Source organism: Protopterus annectens, chromosome 10.part0 (assembly GCF_019279795.1).
Source record: "Protopterus annectens isolate FY-2018-M chromosome 10.part0, PAN1.0, whole genome shotgun sequence".
NCBI classification, from domain to species: domain Eukaryota; kingdom Metazoa; phylum Chordata; order Ceratodontiformes; family Protopteridae; genus Protopterus; species Protopterus annectens.
The window spans coordinates 79,307,301-79,328,084 of record NC_056744.1 but is presented as its reverse complement, the minus strand read 5'-3'; positions in this window follow the sequence as shown (position 1 = coordinate 79,328,084).

Below are 20,784 nucleotides of genomic sequence, written 5' to 3'. Positions count from 1 at the left end.
GCGGTTTAAGGACCTGGCGGTTTAAGGACCCGGCGAGTAACACTTGGATGGTGACTGAGGCACCATGAAGGCCAAACAGCTGGAGTATGTACTGAAACTAGCTATCAGGGATTGATATTCTCTCTTTAGTTTTCTTAGTCAGTGTTTCTTAGTGGAATTTGCCAGTAGTCTTTGTTAATCCCAGGTTGGCCAAACGCTTATCTTTCCTTAGCCATTATATCAGTTTGCTTACTCCGGGCAAGGATGACTATCAAACTTAGAAATTTGATTATATTTTTCAGAACCTAATGGTTCCATTTGGTTTTGGAATCAAAACTATAGGATCATACCACTCACTGGTGGAGTCTTCAATAACCCCAAGATGGGGCATATTTTTTCACTTCTTTTTGGACTGCCTTCTTTTGAGATACAGGGATTTTGTTGAGTTTTCAGTTAATCTTCTATGCTGGGTAGGTTTCAGTGTGATGCAAAGGCATAGAGCCATAACGGGGCAAAGTGGGTAGATACTAAAGGTGAAAACTGTTAGGGGATATGATAGGAAGTGTTCGGTAGGGCTCAAGTGTAGTATTGACATTCGTTTAAGAAGACACAGGTGATATGAGCTTTGAGAGGACTTTTTCTTGGGTTGAGTTGACAGGACGGGTCTATATTATGACACTGAAAGCACAAGTAAGTGAATTCCTGTTCGCCAACCAATAAACATTGAACTGTCATTTCTGTGAACGGCCACTTCAGTGAATTTTTTCCTAGGGGAAAAAAATCGCTTGGCCAAGCAGAAATGACACAGGATTAGAAACCTATTAAAATGGGGGCTTTGCCCCCCACACCTCCCCAATGTGGGGGGCTATGCTCCCCCAACTAAATATAACAACTCTCAGATTGCACTACAGTGGTGGAAAAAAGCAAATCCACGATGATGGCCAAGCTATTTCCCCCCCCCCTAGGAAAAAATTTGCTGTAGTGGTCATTCATGGAAATGACAGTTTGATGTTTATTGGTCAGCGAATAGGCATTTGCTGACATGTACTTTCAATGTCATAATATAGACCCAACAGGGTGCCAGTTTGGGGAACTGCCACTAATGCATCATATGACCTAGCTATAGTATTGCTCTGAAGTTGTGCTTGATTACATTAGCTTTACCAGGCAGTCCTGTAATCTCTGTAATAGGAATCCCTGAACATCTTGTTTCTGGGGCTTTGATAACTTGTAATTTACCAGGACCTGAGGTATGGACAATAGCCTTTTCTCCTTATAAAGTTCCTGGACTTAATGCTGTCTATACTTCTCTCCATGGTTTCAGCACCTTCATATGATATATTTGTTCAGTAAATCTCTTTTCTATATGTCTAACTTTATAATTTGTGTTACTTAGCTTCCTTGTGACTTCAAAGGGTCCCTGTAATATTTGCCTAAAAACTTCTTCTCAGCAGAGGAACAGACACATACCTTTAAAAAGTAGAAACTACCCTTTAAAATTATACAGACATCTTAGTTTTCAAGTTTTCTATAAACAAACATGGTTGCAACTATCTACTGATAATTTGTAAGCTGTAAAACCTTGGTGGTCTTTTGTTTTGATAATAAAATGAAGTCCAGTCCTTTGCAATGGTTGTGGGTTTAGCTTGCCCTGTAAAAGTATGTTTCCATAGAAAAAGTCATACTTTATTCATCTGCAAAGAAGACAGTCCTTGTATAATGGAAAACAAAGTAGTACAATTATTAAATAATAGTGAAAAGGAAATGAAAACTGCGGATGAGTAGTTACTAGTGACACGAATGGAAGTGATTGAATACGTTGTAGTGGAAGAGTCACAGCTAAGAAAGCATTGTAATTTGAAATATGAAACAGCCAAAATACTGGGGATGCTGTAAAGAAACAAAGCAAGTCACATTGCCATAATCATCAGCAATGAATTTATTATGTTTCTCTGTTTCAGTTAGTAAGACAAATGCCCTATTTCCTAAAGAACAAAAACAGAAATAAAGAAGTCTAGTGGAGAGCAACTGAAATGATTTAGGTATATACCAGAAGTCATACTAAAAAATGGATACAAGAGTACAATGAATATGCCTTTATATAAAGACAGATCAAGAAAGAGTGAGGGACAGAGAGAGAGAGAGAAAGAGAGAGATGGGAAGAGAGAGAGAGAGCATGCATGTTAGTCCTTCAAATTGCCTCTTGGCAGAGGGTGGCACATATCTGAAATTATACAATGACTCGGTATTATTATTGGAAAACTTGCACACTGATTGGCCCAGCCCAACCAGCATGCCCGTTGTACATCCCACAATATACCAACGGAAAAAGGACCGGTCGCCCGGACTTTTTTCCGTTGGTATAAAGTGCCTTTTTTTTTTTTTTTTTTTTTTTTTTTTTTACAATTAAAAAAAAAAGAGAAAATAGAGCAACATAGACTTTCTTTTCTCCGTTGCTTCCATTTCAAAGCATTGATGTACTGGGTATGCATGTGAATGGAAGTCCCATACGCATGCACAGTACATCAAAATGAACAAGCAGTATGCCTCAACCGGCGGAGGAACAGTAATCTGCCATTATACAAAGACATTATTTAAGAAAAGTAAGCATTTTTTTCTAAATTAATGTCCTTGTATAATAGCAATAATCAACTCCGTGGTTGTGGTATATTGAAGATTTACCCATGGTTGTCTTTGTTTAATCATTCAGGCTTCTACCTCGTGATTAAACCACACCAACCATGGGTAAATCTTCAATATACCACACTACGTCATCGGTTATTGCTTTAATAGTTCATATGCAAGACTGTGAAGACGCATTATCAAGTTAGAGCATTATAACTCAAGGCCAGAATAAGAAGGCATTTTTCTCATACATATGATGGTTGAGGTATGAAACAATGTAACAGTATTTTAGAAAGGTCTGCAGGCTGAACTTGGAGAAGTATTTAAAAGTGTTTTGGAAAGTGCTATAGGACTGAAAATAGGGGAATTCAAGACTGAGTGTGATAAAAAAAATCCATTGCAATACTTAAAGAAAGAAGAAAAGTACTTAATTAAGCTTTGCAACCTATTCAGGAGATAGGAAATGAGTAACTGTGAAAAGCTATATAGCCATGATTTGCCATTGAAATTGTTATATTAATGATTGTTCATTTTCACGGTTGTTTGAATATGACTAAATTAAGCTGTTCAAATATCTTTTTTTTTTAATTTAGCTTAATCTGCTGCTTCTTGCCACTGTTGTTTTCTTTCTCCTGCTTCATGCACTTTTACTGTTTTTCATTGAAATACTTGTCTTCTGTGGGGAATTGAACCTAAAACAATAAGATGAAGCACTGCAATGGCACTAAATTTTGTTTAATGCGTCACACTATTTCCTTAACATTTTACATAAAACCAGCACTAACACAACACACCAAAACTGAGCTGCTATACAAAATATTCATGCCTACATTAATAGGTTTACTCAAACCAACCCAGAACAAATTAGATTTAAGTGGTACTGGTTTATAAAAAGGAAAATAACTATTATGAAAATAATGTGCTCCCCATTTTCTTACAGTGGTGAAGTGAGCAAAAAAGTCATTGGGATAATACATACAGTAGTAAGTCACATTTTTCTTCTTTCTCTGTTGACCAGGTTCATCCTACTAGGCCTGTCCTCTTTTCAGGTGAAACCATGTGGTATTCATACTGTTTAGTGGAACTTTCCCACCCCTTTTTCCAGTAACTGCCATGGAATCTTTTACATTCACCTGAGCTACCACCAAATGAGACAGGTGGAATTTCAATTTAATGTCTCATCTAAAGGGCAGCACACCTGTTATACTGTACTACAGTGTCGGTACTGGGAACTGAATCAAAGTGGCTGGTGTGGGAATAGAGCCCACACTCTACTAATCTTCTAACACTAAAGGTGAGCATGCTTCCTGCTTAGCCACAACAGATGCTAATTATTGGGTGTCAGGTTTCTGAAGCACCATTTTAAGATGTCTTAACCTGTGACTGTCAGGTACTAGATTCCCTTTTTTGAAAGAAAAGCAAATTAATTTACTAATCAGTTGAATGCTGCTTTCGCCTTATTAATTTACCTGAATAGTCTCATTTCATATAACAAAGGGTCCCTGCATCATGATAACTAAATTTGCTAAATAACCAGAACCTTCTTTCCCCTCATTATCCATCATATATGTTATGCTAAAAGCACACAATTTTATGTTGAAACAGATTCAATATACACTAGAAGGTAACACATAAAAAAGTTAATAGCATCATCAGTTTTAGCACAGGTATTTGTTGGAATGGGTGAAAAGTACATTAACTGCAACGGCAAATCTGCTATAATAAGATAGGTTCATAGGTTCATAGGTTTGTACTAGGCTATCTGCCCTAGGGCATTTATAAGCCTAGCCAGAGTGTGTGTGGCTTTCACCACCCCTTAGGATGAGAATACTACGCCCTTTTAGGGTTTAGTTTACTGTGCCTCTGTCTAGTAGTGACACAGAGATGACCCCCCGGGGTAAACCTACGATCTCCCATCCACTCGTCAAGATTTCTCCTGAATAGAGTTAGTGAGGGGCTCTGCCTAACATGGATTGGGATTCTGTTCCAGAGTATAGGGAGCCTCTGGGTTATGAATCTGTCCCTCCAGCACGTCCTATTTATTTCTGTGTTGAGGTTTAAGTCTCTTGCTCTCGTGGCTCTGATGGATTTGGATTTTCTGAGGTGGAGCATGTCCATTAATTCCGGATTGGACATGGCCTTGTACGTCAGGCACAGATCACCTCTGAGTAGGCGGTATGCGACTGAATAGAGCTGGAGTTTTTTCAGTCGGGCAGCATATGACATATGTTTAAGACCCTTTATTCTCTTGGTGAGGAACTTTTGGGGTCTTTCCAACTGATGCAGGTGTCGGGTAAGATACATCCCAAATGGGGCATTGTACTCAATCATTGGCCTGATAAGAGAAGAGTACAGGGGCACAATGACCTCTCTTGATCTAGATGTGAAACCCTTCATGATAAGGTGGGCAATATAGAAGGTCTTCCTAACCACTTTGGCAATGTGAGTGTCAAATGAGAGGTTACTGTCAACCTGGGCCCCTAGGTCCCTGATTACCTCTTCCGTACTTAATGGATTACCACCTATGTGGTAATTTGTGGGTACCTTGTTTTTCCCAAAGGGTATGACTATACATTTTTTGGCATTCAGCTTAAGGCCATGGCTCTGGCACCAATTATCCGTTTCTATGAGGCCTCTCTGAAGGATGTTTGTGTCCGCTGGAGTATCAATTATGGTGCCCAGTTTGCAGTCATCTGCAAACTTTGTCAGCCACAATCCTCCTATGTTTGCCTGTACCTCGGAAAAATAAATGCCGAACAAGAGGGGTCCCAGGACTGAGCCCTGTGGGACACCGCTTGTGACTGGCTTAGAGTCTGACATAGCTCCAGCAACTCTGACCCTGTGGGTTCTGTCCTTGAGCCAGTTTGCAACCCATCTTGTGACATATGGGTTTACATTTAAGCTGGTGAGTTTGTCTATGATGCCCGAGTGGGGTATTGTGTCAAGGCTTTTGCAAGGTCAAGGTAGGCTGTGTGAACTGCCTTACCCTCATCAATGGCCTTAGTGACTGTTTCAAAAAAGTCGACCAAGTTCAAAAGGCAGGATCTGCCCTTGACAAAGCCAAATTGGGTAGGATCCAATGTCTGTAGGTCCCCAATGTCTTTGTTTATGAGTTCCATAATGATCCTCTCCATAGCTTTGCAGACCAGGCTCGTCAAGCTTATGGGGTGGTAATTTCCAGGGTCCGTAGAAGCACCGCCTTTGTGAAGTGGGACCACTGTTGCCGTACGCCACTTTTTGGGTACGTATCCTGTAGTAAGGCTAAGATTAAACAGCAGCCTTATGTGTGGGTTTAGTTCCACTTGGAGTTCATGTAGCACACAGCCCGGGACACCGTCCGGTCCCATTGATGCTGTGTTTTAGCTTTAGAGAGGCGGCTCTCACCTGGGCATCTGAGATGTTAGGGAGGCTACACTCTGCTGGGATAGTTATTTCTCCTTTGGGGAGGGAGGAGAAATTTGCACTGAACCTGTCTGCCAGAATGTTGGCAATGTCAGTGGGTTCAGTGTATTTTGTGTCATTTTGGACTAACTCTGAGCATATCTGGGAGTTTCCACCCAGGTTTCTAACATAGCTAAAGAAGGCCTTGTGATTGTCTTTTGTGATTTTTCTCTCAAAGTTGGCCTTGGATGATTTTATGAGTGATCGTAGTTTTTTGCTAGTACTGATCAGAGATGCCTTCCCTTTTAGGGATTTTGCTCTGTCATGTAGTAGCTTCCTCCTCCTGTTGTAAAGTTTGTTTATGGCTGGGGTCCACCAGACCGGGCGCCTGCCTTTGGGGGAATGGGTCTTGGTTTTATTTGGGATTGCCTGATCCATGATCCATGATCCATAGTATGAACCTATGAACCTATAGGACATGCTGGAGGGACAGATTCATAACCCCGAGGCTCCCTTCACTCTGGAATAAAATCCCAGTCCAGGTTAGGCAGAGTCCCACATTGACTCTCTTCAAGAGGAATCTTTATGAGTGGATGGGAGATCGTAGGTTTACCCCGGCTATCACTTCTGTGTCACTGTTAGACAGAGGCACAGTATACTAACCTCAAAAAAAGGCATAGCAAAATTAATTTAAAATGGGTGGCGAAAGCCAAACACACTCTGGCTAGGCTTATAAATGCCCTAGGGCAGATAGCCTAGTATGAACCTATGAACCTATGAACCTATGAACCTATGAACCATGCATTCTTGAAGGTGCCCGTAGAAGGCATTTGCAAAGGATTCAGCAGTGTGGGTTGTGGTTTCCACTGGCCCAGGGGCCTTGAAGGATACCACTTCAGTCTTAAGAAGTGTGAAGTTGGCTTTTGAGAAGTTCTTCACTGTGGTCTTTTGTGCAGGGGGTGGGGGCGGGATGTGGATTTCCAGTGAGATTAATTTATGGTCTGATCTTACCAAAGAGGGATATACTTCCGGTGTGGAGCATTTTGTCCCCATGTTTGTGATGATCAGGTCTAGTATATTGTCTCCTCTTGTGGGAATGGTGACTAGTTGTTCCATTGCATTTGAGTTTATGAATTCTAGGAACCTTTGGGCTAGGGTGTTGGGGCTTGAGTAATGTTCCCAGTCTATGTTTGGGTAGTTGAAGTCTCCCAATATGATGGTATTTGGAGAGACATTCATACTCTCCAGTGTCTTCAGGAAGGCTGTGTGGGGTTCCTGAGTTTGAGAGGGTGGTCTGTAGCATGCTACAAACTCTAAGGCAGTTTTGCCTATGGTTAGTTGCACCTGGATGGTCTCCGATGCTTCGTACGTTGCCACTAACCTGGAGGTATGGGTATCTTTGATGAATATGGATACTCCCCCTCCTTTTGTGGTTCGGTCCAAGGTTTGGGGCCGGAAAGCATGATATGAGGTAAAACCTGATAGTGCTGGGGTGCTCTCAGGAGCCTTGAACCAGGTTTCAGTCACTGCACAGACATCGATGTTCTCCATACTGAGGAGGGCTTCGAGGGCGTGCATCTTGAGGTTTAGACTTCTGGCATTGAGCAGCATTACCCTTAGTTTTTTTCCACTTGTGTTTTCTAGGGAGGTAGGTTTGTCATTTGAGCCTTGCCTAAAAAAGGCACTATGGGGGTGGCAAGAGCCTTGGCCAATACCCGGAAGCCCAGGGGTGACAGGTGCAAGCCATCCCTTGCGAAGCAACGTGGCTTGTCAAGCATGTCATCCCAAGCAGACAGACATTGGATCCCTTAGAATGACACCAGTAATTAAGCCAATTGTTAAAACTGATCATTTTGTCTTTGTACTGTGGCATCATTCTTGGTGAGGGTAAGATGCTGCTCAGGGTCAGGGTCATACCGGCCTGGGCTACATAATCAGAGAGCTCCTCTATGTCTCTTTTCATGTAGTCCAGGGAGGTACATCTCAGGTCGTTCACACCGGCATGTACAATGACTGAGTCATATTTGTACTTGCTGTGGAGTGACCTGAGTGCTTGTGTTATGTGGCGGATTCTAGCTCCCGACAGGCAGCTTACTGTGACCTTTTCCTTGTTCAGTCTGGTGAGCGGGACGTCAGTGTGTCTGACTATAGAGTCACCTATTACAAGTGTGTCTAGCATGTTGTTTGGCCTTAAGGGCTGTGACTGTTTAGCACACTGACTTTGTGAACTATGTGTTGCATGTGCTATGTCTTGAGGTGGCGGTTGCTTGGGTATCTGCTTTGGAGGCCTCTGTTGTTTTGGTAGATTTTTAATCAGTGCCTCCGAGTATGTTTTTGTGTGTTTATGTGTTTGGTTTGCAGTTGTGATAGTTCTATGTGAGACTGGGTTTGTGGTGTGCGTGGTTACCTTCTCCTCCTGACTGGTCTTGCCAGTACTGAATTGAGAGAGCTCAGCCTCCAGTTTGGCTATATAGTTGCATCTCTCGCATATATTTGTATTTGTTGGGAGGAGGAGAGGGTTGTCTGTGTACATGAGGCAATTGTAACATTGCCTCAAGATTCAAAGATTCACCATCTGAACAGGAGAGAACGCCAGCAACTGACCCTTCGACATGCTAGAAATAGTGAAAAAGATTGCTGTGTAACTGAGTCAGAAAGGACCTATAGGGAAATGGGTACTCAAGGGAAATTAGTTGAATGAAGTACTTTCTTTTGTTTAAGAGTGCTTTACCTGTATAAAAAATGCTTTAGGAGCAAGTGCTGAGCTTTTCAGATAGAGTATAGGCTGTTTAGATTGCATGTAGAACAGTTCTAAGGGAAAAATTGAAGAGCAGACTTTACGGAGCCAGAAATAGTTTAAACTTGATTAACCGGCGCTGCCCGATGCTGCTCTATGAGCAACTTCGCGCTAATTCGCGCTAAGACGTGCTAAAGCGCGCAAAACGAACTTTATAGCAGGGGGTTGAAAAGAGCCAGGAATTGACCCAAAATGGCCAAATAAACTACAAGTTTCTGGGCTGGAACCAATCCTCTAGGGACAAATAGGTTGCTCAGTGCTCCCCACTCCCACTGGTGAACAAAGAAGCTTCCTCTTATCCAAATAAGGATATGGATAGCACAGGAACTAAGACAAAGCCCAGAGATCAGCAAAATCTGAAGACTGGACTATTCTAGTTCAGAAAAGCGGGAAAACAAGGATATTTTTTTTTTTTCTTTTTTTACAGAGAAAGGAGAAAAAGATACAGTAACAAACAGTAAATGCTATAAAACGGCTAGCGCACTTGAGTGCCAGTGCATTAAGTAGCTGTTCATGTATTACAGCTAATTTACAAACATGGTTAAATTTGAAGTGATAATTAGGCTTGGTGTGTAACAAGCAGCAGTTGTCGAAGGAAAAGTCAAAAAAGGGGGTGTAACAGTGATGAAGAAGTAGTTAGGGGAAAACCAGTTTTGAAAGAGTAGGAACATGAGTACTAGTCAGGAGTTATTGTTGGGAGAGATTGAAATTTACCAAAATGACTAGAGATCTAAAGGAATGAGTGTAAATGTGGGTGAGAGGAGATTGCATTGTTAATCTGCATGATCAGTAATTGCAGAAAAGAAGTTCAGGGTTCACATCAACAGTTTTGAAAAGAGAAAATTTCTAGAGTTATTGATGAGAGAGGAATTCCTGAAGAATGACAAAATGAATAGTGGATGGGGGGTACTCAACTGGATAACAAGAGGAGTAGCAGGGGCAAACTATAGAATTAAAATGATTAGTGGGGTGATTGTTCTTGAAACTGTTTTGAGTTTGAGGTTGTCTGAAAGCAGGTGGGATTTGGTTCCAGAGTGTGGCCATATGGCACAAGTACAAAGCTTCACAATCTGCATTCAATTTTTCCTGGGGGGCAATATATTTGTCTTTGGAGCAGAGTTCTCTTGTAGGACAAGTTTATCAGAGGAACTGTTACTTAGGTAGATATGGATCCTTTTGATAGTACTGTTAGAGATGTTTAAAGTGATGAGCTTATGAAGTAGTTTAGAATGAGAGACCATGTCAAATACCTTTGATAGAGCATGAAAAGTGTCAGAAACCAACATATTGTTGTTATGTTGTAGGTTGATGATCAGAAGGATTCTAAGGCAGTTGTGCTGTGGTTAAGACAAAATCGATCCCAGACATTAGTGAGTAGGTTTTAATCTAAGATGTACTGTAGTAATTGTGAGTGAACTCAACTTTCTAGTATCTTTAACAGTGATGGTACTGTGGGAATCTGCCCGAAGTTGCTAAGATTATTAGATTTGCCTTCTTTGTATACAGGTAACATGTAACTTTGTTTTAGATTTTTGGGAACTTGGGATTCAGTTATGAATCTATTGATGAGTAGAACTTAGGGATGCTAGATTGCAGTTAGAATTTCATGTCTGTCTGTGGTGGTGGTGCTGCGGTAGCGTTGTCGCCTCACAGTTAGACGTTGCCCGTTCGATTCTCAGTTAGAGCATCTTCTGTGTGGCGACATGCGTGAATGGGTGTTCCTTCGTTGAAGGTTGTGCGTTAGGCCCGGCAAGCCAGCATGTAAAAATCTACTGCCAATCATTAGCGGACCGGAGTTCCGCTGTGGCGACCCCTAACCGGGAAAAGTCGAAAGACACAACAACAACTACCAAGGAGCCAGAGATTATCTTTTCTTAATGCAGAGTTAAGCAATACTTCAATCTTAACGTGTGTGTGTGTGTGTGTGTGTGTGTGTGTGTGTGTGTGTGTGTGTGTGTGTGTGTGTGTGTGTATGTGTGCTTCTATGTATAGAGGTAGGATTCATGTGAGCATTTCTGTATAAAATTCAGCTATAGGTACTAATAAATAAGTCAGTCAGAAATGTATTTCACCTGTTTGATTTTTGTCTTTATCTAAGTAATCATTTGCTGGATTCCATCTATACTGACAAAACAACTGACCAGATTCCAAAAGATTTGCTCTCAGCTACATCTGCCCTGATTCCAAAAGACTTGCTCTCAGAGTAACTGACTTACGTCAATGTAAGATCTCTCTATAAGCAGGCTTACACTGGGCATCATATTCCAAAAGACCTGCTCTCAGTGTAAGTGAATAATAAATATTGACAGCAAGGCTTTTTGAATTAGGCCCAACATGTATTACTAACCAGCCTGATCCATGCAATCTTTATTGTCAATTACTTACTCTAAAGATAAAAAAAATGGACTGTCTGAGACTGCCGTGTTCTGTTGTGCATCTTTCTCCTTTCTCCAGTGTTGTATAACCATGGAAATGGTATATTTAAGTTCAGGAAGTATAGGGGTGCTAGACCCATTTGGGGTAGGGGGTTTGCAGGGAGATTATCTGGTCTGTATCGGTTCAGCAAAAAATAAATCAGCTCACCAAATGGCATTTTCAGTACAATTAGATCATAGATTAATCGGTAGGTGCTAGGCTCTTGGCCTGAGGGCTACATAAGCCTAGCCAACAAGTTTCCCTGACTTATGCCACCCAAGAAAGTTATTTTCCTGTGTCACTGTTGAGCAGAGACACAGAAGTGATCCCCAGGGTGTATTTCCTATTTCCCATCCACTCATCAAGATATTTCTTAAAGAGTGCTAATGAAGAACTTTGCTTGACATAGATGGGTAGCCTGTTCCAGAGTATGGGAAGTCTCTGGGACAGGAATCTATCCCTCCAGCATGTCCTGTTTATTGTGGTGACAGGGCTTAGGTCCCTAGAGCATGTAGCTCAGAGGGATTTGGATTTCTTTAGGTGTAGCATGTCCAACAGCTCTGGGTTTGACATAGCTTTATATGTTAGGCAGAGATCACCTCGGAGAAGGCAATATGCTACGGAGTAAAGCTGGAGTTTTTTGAGACGGTCAGTGTAGGGCATCTGTTTGAGGCCAATAATCCTCTTTGTGAGGTACTTCTGTGGCCTTTCCAGCTGCTGCAGATGTCCTGTGAGGTACATTCCAAAAGGGGCATTGTACTCTATAATAGGTCTAATGAGTGTCGAGTAGAGGGGAGCAATGACCTCTTTTTTCCTGGATGAGGAACCCTGTTATGATGAGGTGTGCGACGTGACTACTGTGGCGATGTGACTATCAAAAGACAGACTATTGTCCACCTGGGTCACAAGGTCTCTTATCACACATTCAGTATTAAGTGGACTGCTGTCTATGTAGTAGTTCATGGGTACAGAGTTTTTACCAAAGGGGATGATAATGCACTTTTTGGCAGTGAGCTTGAGGTCATGGCTCTGACACCAGGCATCTGTCTCAGCGAGGCCCTTCTGTAGGATTTCCACATCATTTGGGGACTTGACTATGGTTCCTAGTTTGCAGTCATCTGTGAACTTCATTAGCCAGAGGCCTTCTGTGTTAGCCTGTACTTCAGAGAAGTAGATACCAAACAGGAGAGGTCCCAGGACTGAACCCTGTGGTGCTCCACTTACACTGGTATGAGGTCAGATTTTGAGTGTGCAACTTTTACAGTGTGGGTTCTGTCAGTAAGCCAGTTGGCAACCCATCTTGTGATGTAGGGATTTGTACCTAGTTTAGTGAGTTTAGCTATAATTCCAGAATGGGGGTTGATGTCGAAAGCCTTGGCAGGGTCAAGATAGGCTGCGTGAACCACCTTACCCTCATCTACAGCTTTGGTGACTGCCTCAAATAAGTCGATCAGGTTCAGGAGGCATGATCTGCCTTTCACAAACCCGAACTGGGTGGGATCCAGAGTTTGGAGGTTACCAATGTCTTTGTTTATGAGTTCCATGTTGATACGTTCCAGGGCCTTGCAGACCAGGCTCTTCAGGCTAATAGGGCAATAATTCCTGGGATCAGTGGTGGCTCCCCCTTTGTGGAGTGGGATACCTGTTGCTGTATGCCATTCAGTGAGCACAAAGCCTGATGTGAGGCTATGATTGAACATGGTGCTTAAGTGGGGAGCCAGTTCATTCTGAAGTTCGTGTAAAATGCAGCCTGGGATGTTGTCTGGTCCCATGGATGCTGTGTTTTTGGCTTTAGAGAGTGCAGCTTTTACCTGCGTAGTTGTGATTACAGAGACTCTGCATTCTTCCTATATAGATATGGCCCCTTTAGGGGGTGGGAAGGGTAAAGTTAGCACTGAACCTATCTGCCAGGATGTTGGCAATATCAGTTGGTTCTGTAATGTTTGTGCCATTGTGCTGTAACTCAAAGCAGATCTGGGTGTTGCCAATGAGATTCTTGACATAGCTATAGAATGCTTTGTGGTTGTCCTTAGAATCAGTGGTGATTTTGTTTTCATAGCTAGCTTTGGAGGATCTTATAAGGGATCTCAGCTTCTTACTGAGGCTGACCAGGGAGCTCCTCCACTCATGGGATTTTAATCTTTTGTAACAATTTCTTCCTTCTGTTGTACAGTTTGTTTATGGCAGGGGACCACCAGATTGGCTTCCTTTTTTTGGAGGATAGCGTCTTGGTTCTGTTTGGGATAGCACGATCCATACACTCATGTAAGTGCTTATAGAGTGCATTTGTGCAGGATTCAGCAGTCGTAACTGTATTGTCCATCTGCATGGGTGTCATGAAGTTCACCACTTCTGTCTTAAGAAGCATGAAGTTGGCTTTGGAGAAAATGTTTACCATAGTTTCCTTAATGGGGGTGGGGGCGGGATGTGGATATCAAGGGTGATTAGCTTATGATCAGATCGGACCAACAAGGAGTTGACTTCAGCTGTGGAACACCAGTCACTCATGTTGGTAATGACTAGGTCTAGGATATTGTTACCCTGGTAGGGGTGTGGATAAGTTGATCCAGGGCACTGGAGTTTATGAATTACAGAAAGCGTTGTGTGAAGGAGTTGCTACATAAGTAGTTTTCCCAGTTAATGGTGGGGTAGTTGAAATCGCTCATTATTAGGGTGTTTGGTTGAACCCTAATATTTTCCAGTACATCAAGAAAAGAGGAGTGGGAATCCTGGGGCATGGTGGGGGATCTGTAGCAAGCTACATTTTGGATTGCAGTTTTGCCCAGAGTTAGTTGCACTTGGATAACCTCGGATGCATTATGCTGAGCAACTAGCCTGGAGGTGTGGATATCCTTAATGAATATGGACACACCTCCGCCTTTGGTGTTCCGGTCCAGGTTACATGGCCAAAAAGTGTGGGATGAGTTATAGCCTGGTAGTGCAGGGGTGCTCTCTGGAGCCTTGAACCAGGTCTCAGTCACTGCACAGATATCGATATTCTCCATTTTAAGGAGTGCCTCGAGTGAGTGCATTTTGAGATTTAGACTTATAGCATTGAGTAGCGTTACCCTCAGTTTTTGCTTGCCTGTTCCTGTTACGGTGGTGAATTTGTCATTTGAACCTTGCCTAAAAAAGGCACTATAGGGGCAGCAAGAGCCTTTGCCAGTATCCAGAATCCCAGGGGCGACAGGTGCAGGCCATCTCTGGCAAAGCATCGTGGTCTGTCGACCATGTCATCCCAAGCAGACAGATATTGGATCCCCTTAGAATGACACCAGAAGCTTAGCCAATTGTTGAAGTCAATCATTTTGTCCTTGTCCTGTGGGTATCATTCTGGGTGATGGCAGAATGCTACTCAGGGCTAGGGTCACACCTGCCTGGACTACAAGATTAAAGAGCTCTTCCATATCTCTTTTCATGTAGTCCAGGGAGGTATGTCTCAGGTCGTTCACACCAACATGGACAATGACAGAGTCATATTTGTACTTGTTGTGGAGTAACCTGAGTGCATGGGTTATGTGGTGGATCCTGGCACCTGACAGGCAGCTGACAGTAACCTTCTCCTTGTTTAGCCTGGTGAGTGGGCCATCGGTGTGCCCGACTATAGAGTCACCTATGACTAGTGTGTTGGATATGTTGTTTTGCCTTATTGGCTGTGGTTGAGTGGCACACTGGGTCTGTGGGCTATGTGTCATTTGGGTTGTGGAGGAGGGTGGAAGTTGTTTGCATTTCTGCTTTGGAGGTCTCTTTTGCTTGAGCAGATTATTATTGAGAGCCTCCGCAAATGTTTTTGTGTTTCTATGTGTGGAAATTGGTGGTGTAGATTTAGTGAGACTATGTGATAAGTGTGGTGTGGTGAAAGTGTTTACCTTCTCCTCTTGAATGTCACGTTCAGTCTTGGTTGGAGAGAGCTTTACCTCCAGTTCGGCTAGATAAGTGCATCTCTCTCAGGGTGTAGTGTTGGGTGGTAGGAGGAGAGAGTTATCTGTGTACATGAGGCATCTTCTACATTGCCCCAAGATGCCCAGATTCATCAGATAGACAGGAGAGAACACTGGGAGCTGACCCTTGGACATGCCTGAATAAAAAAATATTTTCCTCTAGATAAGTGAGGAAAGTGAGTACAAGAGCTGTTTTTCTCTAAGCAAGTGAGTAAAGTAAGTGCAAAAACTGTTTTCCTCTAGGTAATGAGGAAGGTCGAGTGCTATAGTAATTAGTAGCTTATTTAGTGCTTACAACAAGTTCTGAACAAGTGCCGAGCATGAATAAGCACATTCAAGTGCTAAAACTAAGAATCTGAATCTGCACTAGAATAGTTACAGGAAAGAAAGAAGTGCAAATGCGGGCTTTCAAATCAGAAAGTTGAGAGAGATGGAAAAGATTGCCCAGATGGCCAATAACTACAATTTCTGGGCCAGAACCACTCCTTATATGGTAGACAGGTTACCTAGTGCTTATCACTCCCACTGTCAAGCTAGAAGGCTTTCCTCTAACACAAAAAGGCTTGGGGGGGGGGCTCAGAAGCTTACATACAGTCCTGGATACAATCTGTATCTGGACTACACTAGTTACAGGAAAGGTAGGAAACAGGTTTACGTTTTTTTTTTTTTTTTTTTTTTACAGAAAAGTAGCTAAAACAGCAGTAAAAACAATTCAAATGCAGTGCAAGCTAGCACACTTGAGTATATAGCAATATTAGACCAAACACAGTTTAAAAAATGCAATTAAATTAAAAATGACTAAAAACAAGTGCAGAAGGAGTGTATTAGGTAGAATGTGGTAAAGAAATGGGACTGGGGTGAGTGTCCCAGATCAAATCTACAGTGGGGCAGGCAACTGCAAAACCCACCAAATTTAAACAACAAACCAGAAATAGGGAAGGTGGGTGGGACAAAACACTTTCAGCAGAGATCTGAAAAATTATACAGTGAATCAAAAATAACAGTGCACAACTCTGAATAAAATTAGTCCAGCAACAATTTACAGTACACAGTTATGAAGAACCCAAAAATATACTTAGCTCTGTATATTTCCAGATAGTTTGAAAAGAGCTCTGTTAGACACAGGTTACAGCAATGATATGCAGGCTGTTAACTAACAGGGTCTATTATTATGCAAGTAATCCTTCAGATAGTCAGATGACACAAGCCGTAAAAAACAGTTATACCAACTTAAGACACAGCAGAAAATAGGGGGAGGTGGGACAAAACACTTTCAGCAGAGATCTGAAAAACTATACAGTGAATCAAAAATAACAGTGAAGAACTCTGAATAAAATTAGTCCAGCAACAATTTACAGTACACAGTTATGAAGAACCCAAAAATATATACTTAGCTCTGTATATTTCCAGATAGTTTGAAAAAAGTTCTGTTAGACACAGGTTCCAGCAATGATATGCAGGCTGTTAACTAACAGTGTCTATTACTATGCAAGTAATCCTTCAGATAGTCAGATGACACAAGCTGTACAAAACAGTTATACCAACTTAAGACACAGCAAAAAATAGGGGGAGGTGGGACAAAACACTTTCAGCAGAGATCTGAAAAACTATACAGTGAATAAAAAATAACAGTGCACAACTCTGAATAAAATTAGTCCAGCAACAATTTACAGAACACAATTCTGAAGAACCAGAAAAACATACTTAGCTCTGTATATTTCCAGATAGTTTGAAAAGAGTTCTGTTAGACACAGGTTCCAGCAATGATATACAGGCTGTTAACTAACAGGGTATATTATTATGCAAGTAATCCTTCAGATAGACAGATGACACAAGCTGTAAAAAACAGTTATACCAACTTAAGACACAGCAGAAAATAGGGGGAGGTAGGACAAAACACTTTCAGCAGAGATCTGAAAAACTATACAGTGAATCAAAAATAGTGCACAACTCTGAATAAAATTTGTCCAACAACAATTTACAGTACACAATTATGAAGAACCCAAAAAATATACTTAGCTCTGTATATTTCCAGATAGTTTGAAAAGAGCTCTGTTAGACACAGGTTCCAGCAATGATATGCAGGCGGTTAATTAACAGGGTCTATTATTATGCAAATAATCCTTCAGATAGTCAGATGACACAAGCTGTAAACAACAGTTATACCAACTTAAGACACAGCAGAAAATAGGGGGGAGATGGGACAAAACACTTTCAGCAGAGATCTGAAAAACTATACAGTGAATCAAAAATAACAGTGCACAACTCTGAATAGAATTAGTCCAGCAAAAATTTACAGTATACAATTCTGAAGAACCAAAAAAATATACTTAGCTGTGTATATTTCCAGATAGTTTGAAAAGACCCAGGTTCCGGCAATGATACGCAGATCGAACATGCCATTCATCAAACTGTTCATACTGAGACTGCAGTACAGTAAGGATTGGGAAATTTGCCCTTTTCCCCACTGTAGTGCAGTCTTGGAGTTGGTATATATAATTAGCGGGAGGTTGGGGGGACACAGCCCCCCACATGAGGGGAATTCACTGAATGGCATTTCCGATGAAATGTCATTCATTGAAGTGATGGTTCACTGAGGTGATATAAACCTGGTTAGCGTTCAAAATATACTACTTTTACATTTTCCCATTACTTTTTATGTAATGGGCAGCTTTTTGGCTTGCTGGAGTAAGGATTTGTGATCTGAGCCATTAAGAGCTAATATCCTTCTTGCTTTTTATTTATTTTGTTACATCTTAAAATGTGCAATTTAGAAAAAAACGTGAAGGAAATGGTAAAACCTACCTAATACATTCCCTTTTGTTTATTACATTCTTTGTTTCCTTTTCCTAGTTTTGGAAGGTCAATGTATGTATCTTTAAAAAAATATTTACTTACTACAATGAAAGAGCAGCTACATAGATTGAACATTTCAAGAGAAAAACTTACATGTTTTTACATTCTTGCAGGGGTGCAAGAATTATATATACCAACTCTGAGATCACACTACAGTGGAGAAAAGGGTAAATTTCACAATCTTCACTGTTCCGCGATCTCTATTCAGAAGCTCTGAATGCTGCATCACATCCGTAGTTACTTTTTCATTGTAGTAAGTTTTGGCATTCTAAGGTTTTCTTGTAGTGGATATTTGGCGTTGTCATCTCAAAGATTTTATTTTTGGTAACGTGTAATTTGGATAAACAAAAGCAGACCCATACATATACGTATATATATATATATATATATATATATATATATATATATATACACACACACACACACACACACATATATATATATATATATATATATATATATATATATATATATATATATATATATATGTGTGTGTGTGTGTGTGGTCTACTTCTGTTGTTTGAAAACACACCTTTTCAATCAGAAAGTCAAGGCCCACTTCAGCAAAAGTGCACTTTCGTGTAAATCAATTAACCAAAGCATGGTACAGTGGGGATAAGGAAATATACCCTTTTCCCCACTGTAGTGCGATCTCAGAGTTAGTATATACAAGAAGTAGAGGTGTGTCTGGCAAAGTAAAACAAATTTTTGCAGGGGGGCATGCTCCCCTGCACCCACCCACATCCCAGCTACTTATATATACTAACTCTGAGATCGCATTACAGTGAGGAAAAGGATATATTTCATTATCCCCACTGTACCGTGTTTCAGTTAACTGATTTACTTGAAATGCACTTTCACTGAAGTGGGTCTCAGTTTTCTGTTATTCGAAAAAGTGTGTTTTCAAACAACAGAAGTAGACCTATATATATATATATATATATATATATATATATATATATATATATATATATGTCATTGAATGTATTAACAGTGATGGAAACACACAATGTACTATCTACTACCAAAAAAATATATATATTGCAAAGAAATGAAACAGTACAAGAAAAAAAAATAGTTATTTATTCAGAGGGGCAACCCTCACATCCATCATGAAGTGGACTACAGTTCCCACCCACATGCAGCTTAATTATACCAACTCCAAGACTTCACAACACTTGGAAAAGTAGGTATACCTTACTACCCATTAATGTGGGATCTTGATGCAACTATTCAATCATCCAGACATCCAAATAAAACAAAAACAAAACAAAAAAAACTGAAACTATTCAAATTCCTATTCAATCTTCTTCTTCTTTTGGCTTTTCCCAGTTAGGGGTCACCACAGCAGATCACTGTCCACTCATGACTGGCAGTGGAGTTTTACAGTGTCGAGTTGCCAGCCCGGTGCCCAACCTTCCACAGAAGGCACACACATGCACGCACTCAAACCTAGGGTCAATTTAGTGTGTCCAATCCACCTACAGCATGTCTTTGGGATGTGGGAGGAAACCGGAGCACCCAGAGGAAACCCACGCGACCACAGGGAGGACATGCAGACTCTGCACAGAAGGCACCCCAGCCGAGGATCGAACGGGAGAACCTCTTGCTGTGAGGCGGTAAGGCTAACCGCTGCACCACCATGGCGGCCCTATTCAAATTCCTGTTCAATGAATGTCCAAAACTCATACATCAGAAATTAGGTTATCGCAATAAAATTTTAAGTAAACCGAGTCTGTCTTTACCAAATTATTTTATTTTGCAGTTTTAAGATCTGCTTGTGGGCAAAGTAATATTAAACTTTCTTGCTTTCTTCTGTTTTGTTCTGTTTACTTCACTTTAAAGGCATGAAATTTTACCACAGAATGCTGGGCAGCTAAATACATGACACAAGCATAATTTTCTTTTACACAAGTTGCATCCATGAAAACAAAGATCCAATGTTGCCTATTTTCATCTGATTCAACCTTTGCATTGTCAGATCTGGTCAGATTCAACCTCAGAACCTTCTTCTAAAACTGTGGATCTGAGTTTCTGACTCCACCCCTATCCATATTTCCCACCTCTCCACAAAGTTGCCTCAGATCTTGTTTGCTGGCTGAAGCATTCAGTCATGTATCCAAGGACTCCTCTCCTAATAATAAGATTGCTATAATTATGCATTTTATTATTATTATAACTATTGCTATTAGTTTTCTAGTATCACTAGAAACTGATAGTGCCTCTCTTACCCTTTTCTAGTTTAGAGAAATAGTTAACATTCCAGAACATTAGTCTAGCATAGTATTTTTAGAGTTATAGTGTGTGTGTGTGACTTATTCCTTCAATGATTCCTAGTTTATTATAGTAGGTTTGGATCACATCATTATTATTATTGTCGCCTATAATTCATTATTATTGTTCTTGTTCAGTCCTTAGAATTTATAGCAGGGTCCTTAATAATAGTTATTGCTGTTGCTAGTCCTTCAGTGGTTATAAAAGGTTCCTTAATAGTAGTTATTGTTGTTGTCAGTTCTTTAGTGCTTATAGAGGGTCCTTAACAGTCTTGCTTTTAGTATGTCAGATAAGGTACAAGGTTTTAAAAAATGTGCTGCCTTCAGGAATAAGATCTCACCACGGGATCCACACTCTTTGTATGTATATTACTTGGGCACAGCCCATTTGGAGGTAGATTGTGAGACCTGTGCTTCTTCTGGATCTAAATCCATCCAAACAAGAAAGAAAAACTTATTTTGAAAGTTTTTTTCCCCCTCAGACAGGGTCTTCTCTTCTTTCAACCTCTGCTTCTTC